Consider the following 20,024-nt stretch of genomic DNA (forward strand, 5'->3'; position numbering starts at 1 on the left):
TACTACATCTGTTAGACATTATTTAATCCTATTTAAGGGATTAAATGTGAAAAAAAAAGATTAAATATGATTTCTGGTATTCCAAAACTCAATTGTAATTGAGTAGCTGACACAGCAATGGTGTCTATTCAGCTCTATCAAATCAGTGTGAAAGAGGGAGGCACCTGGACTTCAGTTTAAGGTGTTGGGTTACATGTCAATTATATCTCAATAAAACACAGGGATAAAAGTCTTGGATTTCAATTTTACTTCTTTCTTTTCTGACCTGTGTTACTTTAGAGATTTTTATTTTTTTTTTTCACTTCTTGAAACTTGCTTCCATCTTCCAAATTGTTCTCTTCAGCAGGAGAAATTATAAAGTTGGTCTCTTGTTCCTTCTCTTATTGTTTTAAAAACTAAGATAAAAAAATTTCTTGTTTTTACTCTGAAGCTTTTTTGTCCTTCCCTACCAGAACGGGGAGGGTGGGGGGGAAGTTTGCTTATTCTATTGACATTTGAGTTTGCAAAGTAGAAAAGTGAGTGCAGCATACATGAATAATATTAATAATGATAATAAAAGCTCCTACAAAGGTTTCCCACTAATCTTATATTATTCAGGTTTTGGTGCATAATGAACATCCTGAATATTTAATAACTGAAAGAAAGAAAACCCAGCTGAAAACATCTCGAGCTGTCATATATATGCATGAAAAAGCCCCTTATCCCATGACAAGAGAGAACAGACCGGATCTGTCAATGCTAAAATATGACATTTTTACACCTCTAGTCAAATGTCACTACAGATTGCAAGTGACATCTTATAAAAAAGAACAACTTCCTATAGAATATGAAAAATATAAATCCTTCTTTCCTTACTAAGAATTCATATTGAAAGGTCATTACAGTGCATATAAATCCCCCTGAAGCTGCTTAATGCACTTTCTATTTTCACTCTAATATCATCAGGTGTTGAGAGTGGGCCCCCTTATAATTAAAAGCAGGTTCTAATTTGCATAGGCAGAGGCACAAAAAAAGCAGATAAGTGAGAATTTGCTTAGGGAAAAATGGTTGATCAACCAAGAAATAATGGGGAAATGATGGAATTAAAATGTCTAGGCCTTTGCACTTTGTAGAAAGGCTGTTTTCTTTATTCTTTTTCCTTTCTGTCTTGCTGCCTCCACAACAAGGCACAGGCTTCTCCTTAGGGCAAGACATGTTCCTCCAAAGCACATAAAGACTTTATGAGACACAAAGTTTTTTAAGAAAATGAGATTTTTCCAATTCAGTTCACCCTCAAAATGAAATTAGTTTGGTGTATTATGTGAATTGTGGTTTTTTTTCCTTCTTCTTTTTATATTCAGCATTTTGAATATAACAACAGAGCCTAAGAGAATATTTGCGGGGGAGGGAATAGACCCCAAAGCAATTGATTTTTACTTGGAGAATGAAAAAAAGTACTATCAAAAGAAAACCTTAGCCTGTCTTTTAGGGATAAGCTGTTACACTGCATTTTTCCTCTTCATTTATAAACTGTCACATGTTCAAATAAGGTTTCATTGTAATATCCTCCTTCTTTTCATTGTGCTCCCATTCCTGCCCCAGAAAACAGTAAAATGGTGTTAGACATTTCTTCTCATTATTCATCCTCATTAATGTTAATCCATTTATATTAGGCATAATGGAGTCTTCAATAGAAGATTGCCAAGCCCTAAAACCCAAGGTTAGGAGTCCTCTAGAAACTTACTGCCAGCCTGATTTCCCAAATGTGTCTAAGATCACATCACCATTGGGTGTTGAGGATTTCTGTTCATCAATATGCTGTGACAAACTCTAGCTGTTCTGGACATTGTAAAATCTTCAGCCTGTTACAGACCATATGAGTTAATCAGTCCATTCCCCTGATCCAAAAAAGGTATGAGACTATGAGAGGAAAAATAGATGGAAATCCATCCTATTATAAATGTTCAAAACATATGAGGTATATAAAAAGTACACTTTATCATTTTATACCATTTTTTTAAGACCTGTGTACATTTTACTATGTTTGGAAGTATTCTCCTTCATTTAACAGAAAATATGCTTTCTACAAAGGCATGGAGGTATTGAAAATGAATAAAATAATGCATATATACTATGTTGATAGCCATGAAATCACAGTATGCATATAAGAAGACAAGAAAAATAGTTTAAATAGTATCAGGGATTGTTTCTATGTATTGGAATGTATTTTTTTTCCTGCTTTCAATTTTGATTCATTTGCTGTATTTTAATTAACTAGATTTTGTAAAACAGAAAAAATGTACTATAAAACTGTACACTGTAAAATATATTTTAGACCATATTCTCTATCACTTTGTATTATAAAATTTCTATATTCATATGTAAAATTAACAAAACCTCCTCAGTTGAACTAAGTGTCAATGACAAACATTAGTTAGGTGGTATACCAAAGGTCTAGTCATTCATTTATTTATTCAATAAGATGTTTGACTGCCTGCCAAGTGCCTAACATGTCACTGGGCATACAGTAGATACTTAACAGATGTTTATTACATAAAGAAAATAAATAACAGGACACTAGATACTTTACTAGGGAACGAAATTGTTGAGATGACCAAAGTAATCCCCTTCTTCTATTTAGTATATACCTTTATATATGTTCTCAGAGCTCAAGGGATTATAAATCCAGGTATCATTAACTTTGGAAACATGTAAACAACTCATCTCTTCAAAGAAAGAAAGGAAGGAAGGAAGGATGGAAGGAAAGAAGGAAGAAAGAAAGAAAAGAAAGAAAGAAAGAGAAAGAAAGAAAGAAAGAGAAAAAGAAAAAGAAGAAAAAGGAAAGGAAAGGAAAGAAAAGGAAGAAAGAAAGAAAGAGAAAGAAAGAAACTCTATTTTTATGGTATTTTCTCTGCCATTTTTAGCTATCACTTCTAATCAACCCTTCATCATGCTGGCCTGTGGAAAGACAGTGCACCAACAGATGTAAAATAGCTGGTGAAAGGGCATTTTTAATGCAATAATGATCATCATCGTTTTCAGTGTATGTGCAAAGGCATGCTTTTTGTCCTTCCAGTCAGTATATATCATTATCTTCATTTTACAATTAATGAGACTGTAGTAAAAACAAATTTTGTTCTTTCCCAGGTCATACTGCATGCCACAAAAGGTTGATACTCCAGAATCTCATTAAAATTAGTTGTAAATGTAGCTTATATTTAATATATGCTGAAGGATATATGTAGAATATCCATATCTAAGATAGAAAGTATAAAGACAAAATAAACCCATGAATTCACCACATACGTTAAGATCTAAAATGGTATCGAAACAGTTTTTTTTTTTTTTTCCTGTCCCATTTCCCTGTTTCCATCTTTGCAGAAGCTCTTCTTTTTCCCCCTCTTTTGAATGTATGGTAGCCTAAATAACATACTGTTCAGTATTGTTTGTTAGTTTCATAATAATGGAATAATTTGACTTCTGTTTCTAAGAGTCCTATTACAAGCCATTGCTTGTACCTTGTGCAACCACACCCACCCCAGCAGACTCTAAGCCAAGGGTGCATGATAACCCACAAGAATGAAGAAATGCCCCAGAGACAGTGATCAAAACACAGATTTATTGGGAGAACTTAAGTCCAGGAGGTCCAGGAGCAGCCCACTGGACAAAACATCCGCTGCTGGAATCTATACACAGTAAGCTCTCATGGTGTAACAACTAGCCTCGCAACTCTCTGTAACCTCTCCCTTCTTGCACAACCAGCATTCCAAGGAGATCAAGGCCTCCCATCTGTACATTCTTCCTTACAAAGGAGACACGTTAGGTTGTGCACCCCTTGGAGCCCTGACCTTGAATACTGTACAACATGTTTATCTACATATCCTGCTTGATGGGCATATAGACAGAAGACAGGACCTCTACATTCTCAAGACAGTGATTAACAGGGCCATTCAGTGTGTGCTTTGCAAAACCAGCCTTTCAGCACATTCCCTACATACCTGAAGTTTATTTATTTTATTTCTATATAGTATTTCACTGAATGAATATACCATACTTCATCTACTCTTTTGGCAATGATATTTATTGTTTTCAATTTTTTGTTGTTTTTATACAAACAGAACACGTTCACACTCACAGATAAAGATTGCTGTGGTTTTTATTGTTCCCGTGTCCATGCATAAGAGCACTCTAATATACATACTTAGGAGTGAAAATGTTAGGACAACACAGATGTGATTATGCAGTGCTGTAAGAAAATACCAAACATTTTCCAAAATGGTTGTACCAACACACAACTTCTAGTAGTTTATGTAAATTTGTTTTGACAGGCATCCTTTTCAATACTTGGTGTTGCTAGACTTGATAATTGTTAGCAATCTGGTGGATATTAAATTGTGTCTAATTATGATCTTAATTCCATTTCTCTGATTATTAATCAGGATAAGCATATTTTCTTACGTCTGTGAGCCCTTCACATTTCTTTCTCTGTGAAACACTTGCTTATGCTTTGCTTATATTTTAATTGGATTATTTGCATATTTTGTATTGGGTTATTCAAATGTCAGAGACAAAAACACATCATTGTACATATCTTTTGCCAATTCAGTGCTTGCATTTTTAATTACCTTATGGTGATTTATCTAACTGATATCCTAAATGTCAACCTTTCTGTTTGTGACCAGAGTTTCTATGTCTTGTTTAAGATACACTTCTCTACTCTGCAAAGATAGTTTCCTATACTGACTTTAAGAATGTCAAAGTCTGGTCTTTAAATTTTAAATCTTAATCCACCAGAATTAATCATATGTGTAGTATAAAATTATGATCCAATTAATTTTTCCATGTATATAACTAGACCATTTATTGACTAGCCATTCTTTTCCTTATTGATCTAGCCAGCCATGTTCATCATTGGATGTTTCCTTATCATTTACGGGTCTAAGTCTGATTTCTCTTTCTGTTCCATTTGTCAATCTCTGTATCTATATTATCTTAATACAACCTTATATGTCTAAATATATGGTAAGTGGGCTCTAATACCTTATTCTTGGACTTTACCACACAAATTTTAGAATCAGTTTGTCAATTCACTTGCAAAAATGATACTCGCAGTGTTAATTGTAAGTACAAAAATTTATGGATGAATTTGAAGGGAGTGGACATATTGATGATATAGATCATTTTATCCAAGGACACAGTGGGTTCCTTTATTATTGTTTGTTGTTTAATAAAGTAATGTGGTTATCTGTTTCTTTGGCACAAATCTTATTAAGTTTATTCCTCATTACTGCATAGTTTTGTTGCTATTGTAAATGATAACTTAAAAATCCGTCTTTCCCAAATCTTAATTACTGGTAAATAGAAATACAGGTTATTATGTTTATTTTTTTATATAGTCACCTTGCTGAAGTTTTAATAATTTGTCTGGAAATTATTTCAACTTTTCCGTGTTAACAAATGTATCAGCTACCTAAGGTCAAAAGTTTTAGGATTTTTGCTTATTTGTTTTATTTGTTATTAAGCCACGTCTAATTTTCTATTTAGTCCATTTATTGTATTTTGGATTGTATATGTTTTATTTTTATTTTGTTAAATCTGCATTACTATTTGAAGCAATTGTTACTTACCACCATGTTAATTTCTTAAACCAGTTTTAAAAATGTATCTAATGATCCCACTATCTGAAGACTTTTGGATTCTATGACACTGGTGGTTTATTTCCTTTAAATCTGATTATTCCATTTTGCAGCTTATATTTGCTTAATATTGATCTGCAGGAATCCTGGGTAGCTAAATCAGTGATTCTAGACTCTGTGGGCACTTGGAAATCAGTAAATGAAACTGACCTGAGGTCACTGTGGTCACTTTCCTTGGGCCCCAGGATTCCAGCCTTAATCCCCTTATCTCTGGCCCAAAGCTTACTTACCAGATCACAGTGCTGACTAAACATTTGGCCTTGGTGTTTCTCTGCATCTTGCAGTTTGCATCAAGGCTTATTCTTCCAACGTCATGTTTTCATAATTTGTTCTGATCTGTTTATTCTGTCTATAGAGATTTCCCTTACCTCAAAACCTTTAAAAATTATTTTACATAGAACCTACAGTTTTGTTTTTATTTATTTGTTTATTTATTATTTTTTATGTTTTTAAGTTGGAAGGCCCACAATACTGTCCATATGTCAGAAATGGAGCTTAAAGACTAAATATTTTAACTCTGCAAGTATACAATTTATAATATAAGCAGTAAGGAAAATCAATCAAAACTGGGCCTGCAATCACAACTTTGTTTGAAACTCTTTAATCTCAAGGTGAGCCACTGTTTTATAGGAATACAAAAGCAAATGCCCACAAAATATTTCATACTTTATGAGAGAAATCCATGAAGACAATGCATTGCTATAGTTTTGTTTTTTCATGTGCATTTCTCCCCTCTATTCAAAATGTTAGGGGTTCTCATAGATGTTGGACATACTAAATGTCTGCAATCTTAGGTTTTGATGAATGTTAACTAGGTTATGGGTTAAGCTGTTGTGACTGAGACTCAGAATAGCAGAGACTTAAAGATCAGGCTGGTGTGCTAGCTGCACTGTGTTGATGAGCCAGGCTCTTACTGTCATGTCACTTCAACAGCCCTACAGTGATTCTCTTATCGGCATGGTCAAGAGCAAATCACCATTGCTACCACATTCCTCTAAGAGAGAGGGAAGAGAAAAAGGGAAGGCACAACTCTTTCCGTTCAATACAAGAAGCTACGTCCATTTTGAGTTTATTTTTGCATATGGTGTAAGAAAGTGGTCCAGTTTCATTCTTCTGTGTGTGGCTGTCCAATTTTCCAGCACCGTTTGATGTTTGTTTGTTTGTTTGTTTGTTTGTTTATTTATTATTTATTGTCTCAGTAAGTAATTGATAGTAATTGTAGTAAGTGCGGCTAAAGAAATATTACCTGTCTGGCCAAGTCTGAATTCTTTTGTGTGTGTGTGTGTATGTCTATCCTCTTGTCCCCAGCACCATTTGTTGAAGAGATTGTCTTTCTTCCAGTTACCAAGTAATCATATGACACACGACACTGAGGTAAAACTGGGAAATGCAGTACCTATTCTTGGCAGTTATGTTTCTAGCAACATTTGGGGGATCTATTACTATCGAAGAAATAGGATAGGATATTTGAGGTTCATATGATGGTTTCCTTTCTTTGTTTATTGCTAAATGCTCTGACTTTCAAGACCATCTGATGCTAAGAACAGTTACATAGCCTCTTGTGTTTAGCAAATGAATCAGCATTTCACGTTCCACATATGTTATATAATATTTAATTCCAAAAGAAATTGTCTTAGAGTTGCCTCACAAAAAGACTCTGTGTAAGGTTGTGGGTACAAGTACTACATTTAAGAAATGATCCCAGGGGCACCTGGGTGGCTCAGTCGTTAAGCGTCTGCCTTCAGCTCAGGTCATGATCCCAGGGCCCTGGGATCGAGCCCCGCATCAGGCTCCCAGCTCCATGGGAAGCCTGCTTCTCCCTCTCCCACTCCCCCTGCTTGTGTTCCCTCTCTTGCTGTGTGTCTCTCTGTCAAATAAATAAATAAAATCTTAAAAAAAAAATGATCCCAAAAACCATTACAAGCACATGGGGAAATGAGACAGGAAGGAGATAAAAGCCAATAATTTGCCACTACTGTCAATCAAAGGCAGATTCATTTGGGACCCTCTGAGAAACTGTGCCCTTCAACTCCAAATTATCCAATAAAGAACAAGGAAGGCCATGTAATTATTCATTATGTTTACCAACTTCCATTCTTCATTGGTTGAGGTTTGCTCTTGGGGAGTTAACTCTCCTACATGACTACCCTACTGTATACATAGGTCAAGCATACGCCCCAGGCCAAAGAATATCACCCAGAGACACTGAGGAAGCCATGGGCATGCACAGGAACTACAGGCCACCTGAAAGCAGGCCAAGGGAATATGTGCAGGGCATTTCCAGTGACCTCTATAACCCTGTAAGCTGATATTACCTCCATTTTCCAAAGAAGGAGACAGAGGCTCTTAGCGATTTTGAAACTTGCCTGGTAAGAAGGCCTGTAAGACTTCTAATCTTTTCTGTATCCTGCACTTTACTTCTCTACATGAGAATTAAAACAAACAAACAAACAAACAAAAAACTGTTATTGGAAAATCTTTCCTATTTTTCCAGAATTTTGACACTTCATGAAGACTGTAAAGGATCCCTGCTTTTAAATTCTTATTTAAGCCTCCAAGTGCCTGCCTTCATTGGCAGAGTGATGCAATTTAGTCTTTCTTGCATTCCAAAACAGCTTCCAGACATTCCAAAGTCGTTCACACTACATCTGATCCATTCCCCGCATGCACTAGTGGTGATTGCTGAGATGAAGTAGTTATTTAAATAGTGTAGAGTTGAGTTGGCCATTTGCATTTCTTTTATATTTATTTGACTCAGAGAAAGAGATAGTGAGAGAGAGAGAGCACAAGCAAGTGGAGTGGCAGGCAGGCAGAAGGAGAGGGAGAAGCAGACTCCCTGCCGAGCAGGGAGCCCCTTGCAGGGCTTGATCCCAGGACTCTGAGATCACGACCTAAGCCAAAGGCAGCCGTTTAACCGACTGAGCCACCCAGGCGTCCTGCTTTTCTTAGTTTATGTGAGTCTGTGAACTGCCACAGGAAGAGCCAACTCAGAGTGGGAACTGAGGGTGGTCCAGTGTTATCTTTGACACTAGATTTCTCCCACTGGATATCTGATTATTGGTACAGGAAGAGTTGCCTTCAGCTTGGGGAGCATTCACTTAAGGAAGAAATAGACAGCTGGAACTGTTTGGGTTTTCTTTTTCAGAAAGAAGAATGTACATTGTGTGCATGTGTATGTTCCCAGTTCCTGTATCCACTTCCAAACTAAACGAATTCAGTATGTCTATTCCTATAAACATATATATGGTATGATATGATCGGTATATGATGTCATACAGAAGTAACCTAGTCAAGATCATAGGGCAAAACAGGATCTAAACCACAACCAATGAATTTTACCGTATCTTCCTGATTTGGCTGAGAGACTGCTACCAAACTAGAGAAAAAAGTCTCCAAAATGAGACATAATATTCCTTACACTCTTAAACACAAAGATACAACATATTGAGGGCTTTCTGGGTGACACAGCTACAATGTTACCATCATATTCTGTCTTTCTACCTCTCTCCTGTCTCTCTCTTTCTCTGTTTCTCTGTCTGTCTCTGTCTCCAGGGCCTTTGCACAATCTGCCCGGAATATGTTCATTGTATTCATGTCATCCCTCCCCCCAGCTCTGACCCAACACCTGAACAACATGGCTGGTCCTTCAGATTTTGTCAATGCCTCTGGGAGGTGCTCCTAACTTATGGCATCACTTTCAGTGACGCTATGCTTTCCTTCAATAGCATTTATAGCAATTTTAAGTTTATAGTTATATACATAATTATTTGTTTGACACCAGGCTTTCTGTCTATATAAGCCCTACAAGGACAGAGCCTATTTAAGCCATTTTCCCCACTGTATTTCAAAAAAAATATGTGATACCAAGCAGGCAATCAAAAGTCTACTGAGTGTTTTAATTAGATTTTTATTCTAAAACATTTATTCAGTCGAAGTCAAAATGGAAGGAAATACTTTCTTCTTTTACAAATTCTCCTAATCATTAAGCATATTTTTATAAATTGATCTTTATTTTAATCATATATAAACATAATTCCATGGTATTCTTGATTTGAGGCCTTATTTTAACTTGACTATTTTTTAATATCACTTCATAGTCTTATATCATTATATATATTGGTTTCATAGATCATAGGGTAATAACACTCATTATATATATTGGTTTCATAGACCATAGGGTAATAACACCACTGTAGTATACTTATCCTTCCTCCATGACTGTATATTTGTTAATCCTCCTCCTAGTATTTTTAATTTGTTATTGTATATTATCTTGCAATAAACAAATTTTATGTGCATAAACCATTTATATATATATGTATGTATGTATATATGTATGTATTTATGATAAATTCCCAGAAGTAGAGGCAAGATGTACGTACATATTTATTGCTCTAAGAATGTCTTCTTAAAATACTCTCTAAAAGAAATGTACCACTCTAGATTTTTACTAACGATATGGGACCTCCATTCTCTTGTTCCACCTCTAAGATAATTAATAACCTTGTCCATATATCTTCACATATTTCTCTATGGTTGTAGAAACATGGCAACATGAGCATACCTGAAAGGGATTATGCATTGGTGCATTTCTTGATTCCTTGATTTTATCACTCAACCTTTCCCCATGTTAATTAAGGAAGATTTGATATATCGTTTGAAATAACTGCTATCTTATATTTCATAATATGGATTCATTAAATTTATTCTTCTAACAACAGTTATTCAAGATTGTTTCCAAAGTGTTTTCTTGTTTTGTTTTGTTTTTTGTCAGCACAAATAATACTGTATTGAACATTTTTGTACATAAACCTGTACTTACCAATGCTTTCACTTCTAAACTCTCTAAAAAGAAATCTACATGAGTAAGATTATTGGGTCAAAGATTATGTGTACTTAAATTTTAATATATATTTATAGATTTCTTTCCAAAAAAATACTGTAGAAATCTACCATCCCACTATATGCAATATATTTCAAAGCAACCATCTCTCTGACTCCTTGGCAGGGTTAATTGGTTGCTGGTAATTTGGATTTTCTTTTTTATGCAATGCCTGCTCCCAAAGTCTGTCAATTTTTCTATGTATTTCTATCTTTTTTCTCATAATTTTAGAAAATACTTGTGTAATGAATATGTGTACTTTTGCATACACCCTTTTGTCTGTCTTATGGATTGCAAATAATTTATTCCAAATATACTGTTTGTCCTTTTTTTTCTGTTTTTTAATTAATTGTGTAAAAAATGTGCTAAAGTGCTCAATATTAACAATAGTGGGGTCCATGGCAATTGTGCAAATGAAGGGTGACATACTCTATGTCTAATATTTAAGAGTTATAAGTTAAACTGTTATAAAATAAACTGTTAAAGAAAATATATTCTATCTCCAACTTTCAATACATACTTTCATAATCATATCGAAACCCAGTTTAACATTTAGAATTCTACCCCTGAACATGGTGGCACAGAGATAACTGACCCTTGGACCACTATCAAGGGAAAGATAGTGATCTCTGTTTGCTGGACTTTCAACAGCAATCTGTTACAGCTTTCTCTCCTTTTGTCTGTCTCCCTCTGTTTCTTCCTTTATTCCATTCCTTTTTGTTCCCTTGGTCAATTCCCTTCGAACAATGTTTAGTAGAAGCCATGATAGTCATGATTCTAGTCATGTTCCTGACTACATAGGAAATTATTTTAAAGTCTCATTGTGAAGTATGATGATTGCTACAAATTTCTGAGAGATATATTTGATCAAGTTAAGAAGATAATATTTATTCATTATCTCCTAAATATGTTCATGCCGAATGATTGTTTATTTTATCAAAATACTTTTGCGCACCATGACATGATGGCAGAGTCTGTTTTTTTTCAGTCTATTAATGTTGTATATAACACAGATTTCTGACTTTAAACATCTTTCATTCTTAAATAATCATCTTTTTATGTTTTGTATATATTTATATTTTTCATAAATTTCTATGAATACATTTTTAACTCACTTTTGGGGCTACTTCACTAAATATTTCTAAGCATGGCACTTGTGTGGTTTTGATTTTGCTTTTTAAAAGTGTGTTATTGTCCATTTCCTGGATTTGTAGGTCTTCTGTCAGTAGCCATGAACTCATTTATGGTGTTGCTTTTATCTTGTTGCAGCTCCATTCATACATCATTACCTTCTAGAGAGCACCCGGGAAATACTCTCAGTATGTGTACATTCCATTTTATTTGCCATTTGGTAATTCTGGCTTGCACAGGTTGTGTGTGGGTAAAAACCCCATTCATTGAACCACCCCATGCTTTTCCATTTTTCCATTCTAACTGGAGGAAGACTGTAACCTGGGATTGAAAGCAGAAACTAGATATGCATCTTAAATTTCCACTTAACCTTTGCACATGTTTCTACATCTGAACCTGCATAGGGTTATTATTTATTTAGTTGACTCTTCCAGCTCTTATTTTGTCAGTTTCTTTTTCAGTCATCCCTGCTTCATTCAAGGGGAGTTTTTCTTTGTAAATAGACATTACTGCTCTGGCTTAATAGCCATCATTCTTCATAAATCTAATACAAGTTATTAATTCCATGAGGCAATCATAAATACTCAGTTTCTATGAAGCAGTTCAAGAATTTTCTTAGGAATAAAATACACAAGGTTGAGAATCTGGGCTGTAAGAGATTTTTTTCTGCATTCTCAGAGGTTATTCTTGCCTACTCAGATTTTCCAAATTTTGTTCTACATAGTTTACAGACAAATGAATTGTTTCCTTCATGGATGCATAAATTATTGCCTGCCAAACAAATACTATCCCCAGACTTCATGAGTTATTAAAAAAAATGAAACATGAAACATTCTCTTTGAAGTGAAAATTCCTTAGTATTTAATTATATATAACAATGGGATGGAAAAAGTGAATATCTAGGAAAATGCAGTGAACTAGGAGATAAGAGATCTGGACTTAGTTTGCATCCAATTTGAATGCACATTGGGTATAACATAGTTTTCAATCCAATGTTTTATATAGTATTTTAAATAAAATAAATCAAGCTTTTTATATAAATTCTAAACACAAAGTCAGAGAAAAATTTTCAATAATCCTACCCTTCTTCAAACTAACAATGAACAATTTGGAGTATATATATTAACATCTTCATCTAACCTCATGCTGTTTGTTGTTATTTTCTAATGCAGGGTTGTATTACTAAATACTACCATTGCCTAATTGTTTTACTTAATGATACACCAAGGGAAGTTCTGCAAGGTGATAGCTACAGATATATCTCAATTTTATTATGTAAGAGATATTAGATAGTTGGAAATTCAGATTTTTTAGGTTTTTGATGTTTGTTTTTGCCACTCAAGCAATTCTGCAATAAAAATGACTATATGTATATTCTTATATATTTCACATAGCCTTTTATTTATTTAAAATTGATCCACACACTTAGGATTCTCATGTCAAAGCTTATTATTATTATTATTATTACTATTACCTTTACTTTGGGTATTGTGAGATAATCCCCAAAACATTGTGACAATTGTTATTTCCACAAGTAATGGATGAGAGTAACAATATTATCAACAGCCTCGTAATGTATCTAAACTTTTATCAATTTGATGGACTAAAAATGATATTAAATTATAGTTTTAATTTGAATTTTAATGACTAGTATTGATTTAATATCTTTATTAGTCATTTTGATACCCTTGATAATCAGTTGTCTGTTATATACTTGCGGACAATATTGTGACTGAGGGGAAGACAGTGGACATAGCCCTGGGGCAAGACAAGCAGTGTGTGCTGTCATCTTTCACACTTAAATGCAATTGGCTATTGCTGTCTTTGATGGTGAAGATCGGAAAAAAAAGTATATTTACCATAACAGTAGTTACATACTAAAGGCCAGATGGTATACTGATATGTTCCTGGTACAGGCGCATTCCATGCTAATGGTGTTGCAACTTGTAAGTTATAGTAACAAGTTTAGTTTCCTAACAATAGATTTTTGAAGGCAATAAAAGCAAACCGACTATAGTTTTGATAGAGATCTGTACTCTTTTTTTTTTTTTAAGATTTGATTTATTTATTTGACAGAGACACAGCGAGAGAGGGAACACAAGCAGGGGGAGTGGGAGAGGGAAAAGCAGGCTTTCCGTGGAGCAGGGAGCCCGATGCGGGGCTTGATCCCAGGACCCCGGGATCATGACCTGAGCTGAAGGCAGACCCTGAAGGACTGAGCCACCCAGGCGCCCCTGTACTCTTGTAACTTAAGTCACTGATAGTGGTGCTAATTTATGAAATTTATCATGGGATCAAGCATTGTTTTTGCTTTATTACATTAGTTCAGTGGGGGCATTTTCAGGAACTTCCACTTGATACTTTCTTGTATAATAACTCTTAACTTTTACGAAATAATTATAAAATGGAAATGATAAACAAAGCCCAAAGTTTCTACATTTCTTTGAAAAGACTAATAAAGTAGCAAACTTCTGACATAATGGCTAAAAAATAATAGAGAGAGACAAACAATTTACACACACAAACACACAAAAATAATGGTAGGTATAAAAAGGAGACATACGTTCAGGGCGCCTGGGTGGCTCAGTCGTTAAGCGTCTGCCTTCGGCTCAGGTCATGATCCCGGGGTCCTGGGATCGAGCCCCGCATCGGGCTCCCTGCTCCGCAGGAAGCCTGCTTCTCCCTCTCCCACTCCTCCTGCTTGTGTTCCCCCTCTCGCTGTGTCTCTCTCTGTCAAATAAATAAATAAAATCTTAAAAAAAAAGAGACATATGTTTAACTATACTAAGTATTAAAAATAATAATAACAAGACATGTCTAATCTCAAAAATATAGCAATACATATGAAAACTCCCAAAAGGAACAATGTCCTAAAAAAATATATATTCACTGAAATATGCTCAGTAGGAAATAAATGATAAGAAAAGACATATAAATATTAAAGATAATAAACTCCCCCCCAGTAAGTCTATAGTATTTTATAAGTGAGCTTCAAATATCAGATAATGGCAATATTATTAGACCTTTAGTGCTATAAGATAGCTAAAAGAGAAAGAATTCTCCCAAAATCTTCTGGAGTCATTGTAATCTTCATAACAAACCAGCCAAGTACTATATTTGCATGCTATTTTCATTCATGAATATAGATGCAAACATTCCTAAACTGTTCAGCAAACAAAATCCAGTAATGTGTATAATAATAATATGACAAAGTCAACTTTCTAGGAGTGCAATAATTATGTAACATAAAGTCTGTTGACGTTCTTTACCACATTATTAATTAAAGTGGGAAATTAATCTGAGTAGATGTAGAAAATGTTATATGGTCTATTTCAACACACATTTGTTTTAAAACCCTGAAACAATTAGGAATAGTAGGAGACTTCTTTTACATGATAGAGATTGTCTGCATTATCACATATCATGCCTAATGTACAACATTAGAATTTGTTATTTTAAATTCAGAAATAAAAATACATTACTTCCCATATCTTTCATCAGTATAGAAATGGGAACTCTGACCAGACCAGAGGACTAACAAATAAATAACAGGAGGAAAATTTCAAAGAAAAAAATAAATCTGTCATTAATTGAATACAATATGATTACCCATATATAAACACAGATATTTTAAAGGCAGATATATAGTATCAAGTTCAGCAAGTTTGCTGGAGGTAAGATCAACACATAAAAATTAATTAAATACCTTTTTATCAACTCATAGACCATATACTTTTAAGATTCCTAAATGTATAGTAGTCATAAAATAAAAGCTCCTAGTAATAAATCTAATAATATCTGTGCATGACCCTAATTGAAGAGGAAATAATAATGTGTACGTGTGTATATGTTTATATATATACATATATAATTACTTTTTATAAAAGATCCAATATTGTAGATATGTTAATTACCCTCACATTAAAATTAGATTTAATTACAAAGTCTTCCAGGGTATTTTATGGAACTTGAAAAAGAAGTTCTAAGTTGAATGTAAAAAATAAAGGATCAAGATTATTTAAGCAGCAGTATTATGCGGAACAACCAAAAAGGTGAAAATAATCCACATGTCCATGAACTGATGAATAGCTAAACAATATATAATATATCCATATAATAGAATATTATTTTTTTTAAGATTTGATTTATTTATTTGATGGTGGGGGGAGCAAGTGAGCACAAGTAGGGGGAGCAGCAGAGGGAGAGTGAGAAGCAGGCTCCCCGCTGAGCAGGGAGCCTGATGCAGGACTTGATCACAGGACCCTGAGATCATGACAAGAGCCAAAGGCAGATGCTTAACCGACTGAGCCACCCAGGTGCCCCTGGAATATTATTTGGCAGTAAAAATAATGAAGAATTAATACATGGTACAACATGGATGAACCTTGAAAACATTATGTGAAATAAAAGAAGCCAGACACAAAAGACCACACATTGTATGATTCCACTTAACATTATCCATAACAGGCAAGTCTATAGTGACAGAAGGTAGATTAGTGTTTGTCTATGGCTTTGTCTATGGTTGCAGAGAATTGAATGTGACTGTTACTGAGTACAGGGTTTCTTTATGAGGTGATGAAAATGTTCTAAACTTAGACTGTAGTGATGGTTGTACTAAAATATACTAAAAATCTCAAAGTGTACATTTTAAATTGGTGAATTTTATAGTATTTAAATTATAACTCATAAAGATGTGGAAAATATATTAGCTACAAAATTTTGTGGAAAAACAAGCTAAAGTAATGATAATATGATAATCCCTTTGATATTGGGATTGATAACCCAGTGAAAAACAATTGATAGGCCAGAAATGGACAGATGTATTCATGAAAATTTGTTAAATGACTTAAATGATTTGTAAACCATTGAGAAAAAAGATGGAATATTCAAAAATAATTCTTGACAAAACATAACTGAATCTTTCAGATAATGTACAAAAATAAATTAAAGATTAATTAAAACACAAATTGGGAAACAAAACTTTAAAAAATTATGGAGGAAATATATGAAAATATATCTATTATTTTACTACAGAGAAGGAATTATCAAATTAACCAAAATCACAAACCAATGAAGAAAAATTGATAAATGTATCTAAGTAATATGTATACATTTCTGTGCATCCAAAAATACTAAAATTGATATGATAAGCCATAGACTATAAGAAGTTATTTGCAACAAATATATTATATGAAGGATCACTACCCAAAATTAAAGAACTGCAAATAAAGAAAAACAGTCTAACAGAAAAAATTTGTGAAAAAGTAGTTAACAGAAATGAAATTCTAAGTAACAATAAAATTATGAAAATAAGAGAATAGAGAAAACAAGTTAAAACTATAGTGAGCCACCAATTCACATTCCTATTCTGTTTTTGAATAGGGGGTTGGAGAACAGACACCAGGTCTAGATGAGGATGTAGATCAATAGGAGCGTTTGTATAATTCCCTTGTTAATGCGATTACAGATGTTAATGTGTTACAATCACTTTGAATAGCAATTTGGTTTTTCATGTTGAATTTGATAGTGTACATATCCTGCTACCTAGCAATTTCACTCCTAAATATATATCCTAGAGAATTTCTCATATATTTATGAAGTCACATACCTTGACTTCTATAATTCCACTACAGTGTTTTGTGTGTATACAGAAATATATGTACATATGCATGTATATAACATATACACACTGACACCACCATATGCTCATCAGCAGACGAATGAGTAAATTAATTGTGGTTTACTTGTACAATGAAACACTATCAGTGAATCTAGAAACGCTGGAGTAACAAATGTTAACAAGGAGAATTTGACAAATCTATTGACTGAAAAAAACAAGTGGTAAAAATATGTATAGTAATTAAGCACCTAGATAAACATGCAAAACAAGGCATATAACACATAATTTTCACACATACATTATTATATACACGCACATATGTATATATTTGATAAGATACATACACATATACTTGGGAATAATAAAATCAAATTCATGATCTTGGTAATCACTGGAAAGGAGAGTGATTGAAATTGATGCAACCAGGAAGGGTATTAGGTATCACAGCTAAGTTGGTAATACAATATTTTATTTATAAAGCTGACAGTGAGTCAGGAGTTTTGTAATTTTACTTTTATGCTTTGCTATATTTAAATAAATCATAATAAGTTTTTTTTTAAGATTTTATTAATTTATTTGAAAGAGAGAGGCACAGCGAGAGAGGGAACACAAGCAGGGGGAATGGGAGAGGGAGAAGCAGGCTTCCTGCGGAGCAGGGAGCCCGATAAGGGGCTGGATCCCAGGACCCTGGGATCATGACCTGAGCCTAAGGCAGACGCTTAACGACTGAGCCACCCAGGCGCCCTCATAATAAGTTTTTTTTTTTAATATATTTTATTTATTTATTTATTTGACAGAGAGAGAGAGAGAGAGAGCACAAGTAGGCAGAGCAGCAGGCAGAGGGAGAGGGAGAAGCAGACTCCCCGCCGTGCAGGGATCTGGACGTGGGGCTCGATCCCAGGACCTCGGGATCATGACCTGAGCCAAAGGCAGCTGCCTAACCGACTGAGCCACTCAGGCGCCCCCCTCATAATAAGTTTTTAAAACTAAAGTAAATTAGGTATATAACATTCTACTAGTAATGGGAATTTAATGGGGATCTAATTCTCTTTACCCTATGCATCCTTTCCAACAACATATTCTCTAAATTTTTGGAGCTCTCACACTGCCCTCTAACAGTTTACAAAGCACTCTGAAGTTATTTAATAAATTTACTACTGCTACACATCTTGCTAGGCATTAGATAGACCATGTACTGTAATACCCAGTTCCACGTGTTCAGAAAACAATATGAAGAATTAAGAATCTTGGTAATACTTTTAAAATTAATTTTAGTAAGAAACCATAAATGAGATACTGAAATAAATTTTAGAGTAAGTTTACAGGTTAAATTATCAAATAAATTTTACTTAGGGATAATTATAACAAATAGAGAAATAATCAAATTGAAAATCAATGTTAGAGGGTGCTCAGTTGGTTAAGCATTCAACTTTTGATATCAGTTCAGACATTGATCTCAGTGTCCTGAGTTCAAACCCCATATTGGGCCACACTGGGCCACACCGGGCCACACCGGGAGTGGAATCTACTTAATTAAAAAAAAAAAAAAAAAAAAAAAAAATGTTAACATCATGACAGCATAAGATGCTCTTCCTTTTTGTGCCTCCTTTTAACAATTAAAATTCATCATTCATCCATGAACAAAAGTGTCTCTGTGGGAATTGTGGCACCATACACTAAGGGACCCAAGAGGAATCTTGCCCATCTGTGCATCAGATGATAGGAAGACAGACATCAGTACAGGCTGGGGAATAACAGGAGCTTATGACCAGGCTTCATCCCCTCTCAGCTGTGGACAGGAAGTTCCTAGAAAGCACTGACTTAAGCCAATACCCCAGAGGAGACAGCCATCGCAAAGTCCAGGTTTCAAGAAGAGAGATTCCAGTACTCTGTTGGAGACCAAAACCAAAACCCAAAACCACCACCACAACAAAAACCCAAAACACACAAAAAAAGTTTGGATGCACTGGAGAAAGTAAGAGGAACTTTTCCAGCAGGGCCCATACCCCAGGGTGGCACAGTGTAAGCTGAACTAACCTGTGGTAACATATCTTGTTGGGGGAAGGGAGACGGTGAGCAAGGGCTCTACTTCCCCAGCTATGCAGGATACTGCTAGAGAAAGCTGTTTTCTGTCAGAGTATTGAGTTGAGATCTCCATGACTGGGAGGAGGGAGAATATGAGGGAAAAGGCAAATACAAACATGAAAAGGCATTAAAGGGATCCAGTTCCTGGTGACCATGTTCAGGACCCCAGCAGGAAGCCTGACCATGAGCTACTTGGAAAACCTTACAGCAGAATTCCCCCGACTGGCCCACAGGTTTCCCCCAATACCACATGTGCCAAATCCACACCTCCCCCCTCACTATGTGACCAGCTCCTTTTGTGATCTTTCAAGGTGGTAGTGAGAAAGACCAAGCTCCAGTAAAGAGGAAGTGGATACAGAAAACAAGCAAGGAAGCAAATTTGAATTTAAGCTGTAGCACCACCTTTGGGAAAACAGAGGTTTTCGGACATCCAGGCTTAAGAATTCTGCCACAAGAGGGAGCAAAAAGCATGGGAACAGGTGTATTGATAATAAACCAGAGAAAGCCTCAAATAAATGCAGGACCAACCAAAGGTATCTCCCACCTGAAGGCAGTTAGTAAAGATTGGAGAAGGTGACAGCTACTTCGAATGTAAAAATAGCAATACAAAACTCCAAGGAACATGCTGAAT

This window comes from Halichoerus grypus, chromosome 4 (genome assembly GCF_964656455.1).
Source record: "Halichoerus grypus chromosome 4, mHalGry1.hap1.1, whole genome shotgun sequence".
Classification (NCBI taxonomy): domain Eukaryota; kingdom Metazoa; phylum Chordata; class Mammalia; order Carnivora; family Phocidae; genus Halichoerus; species Halichoerus grypus.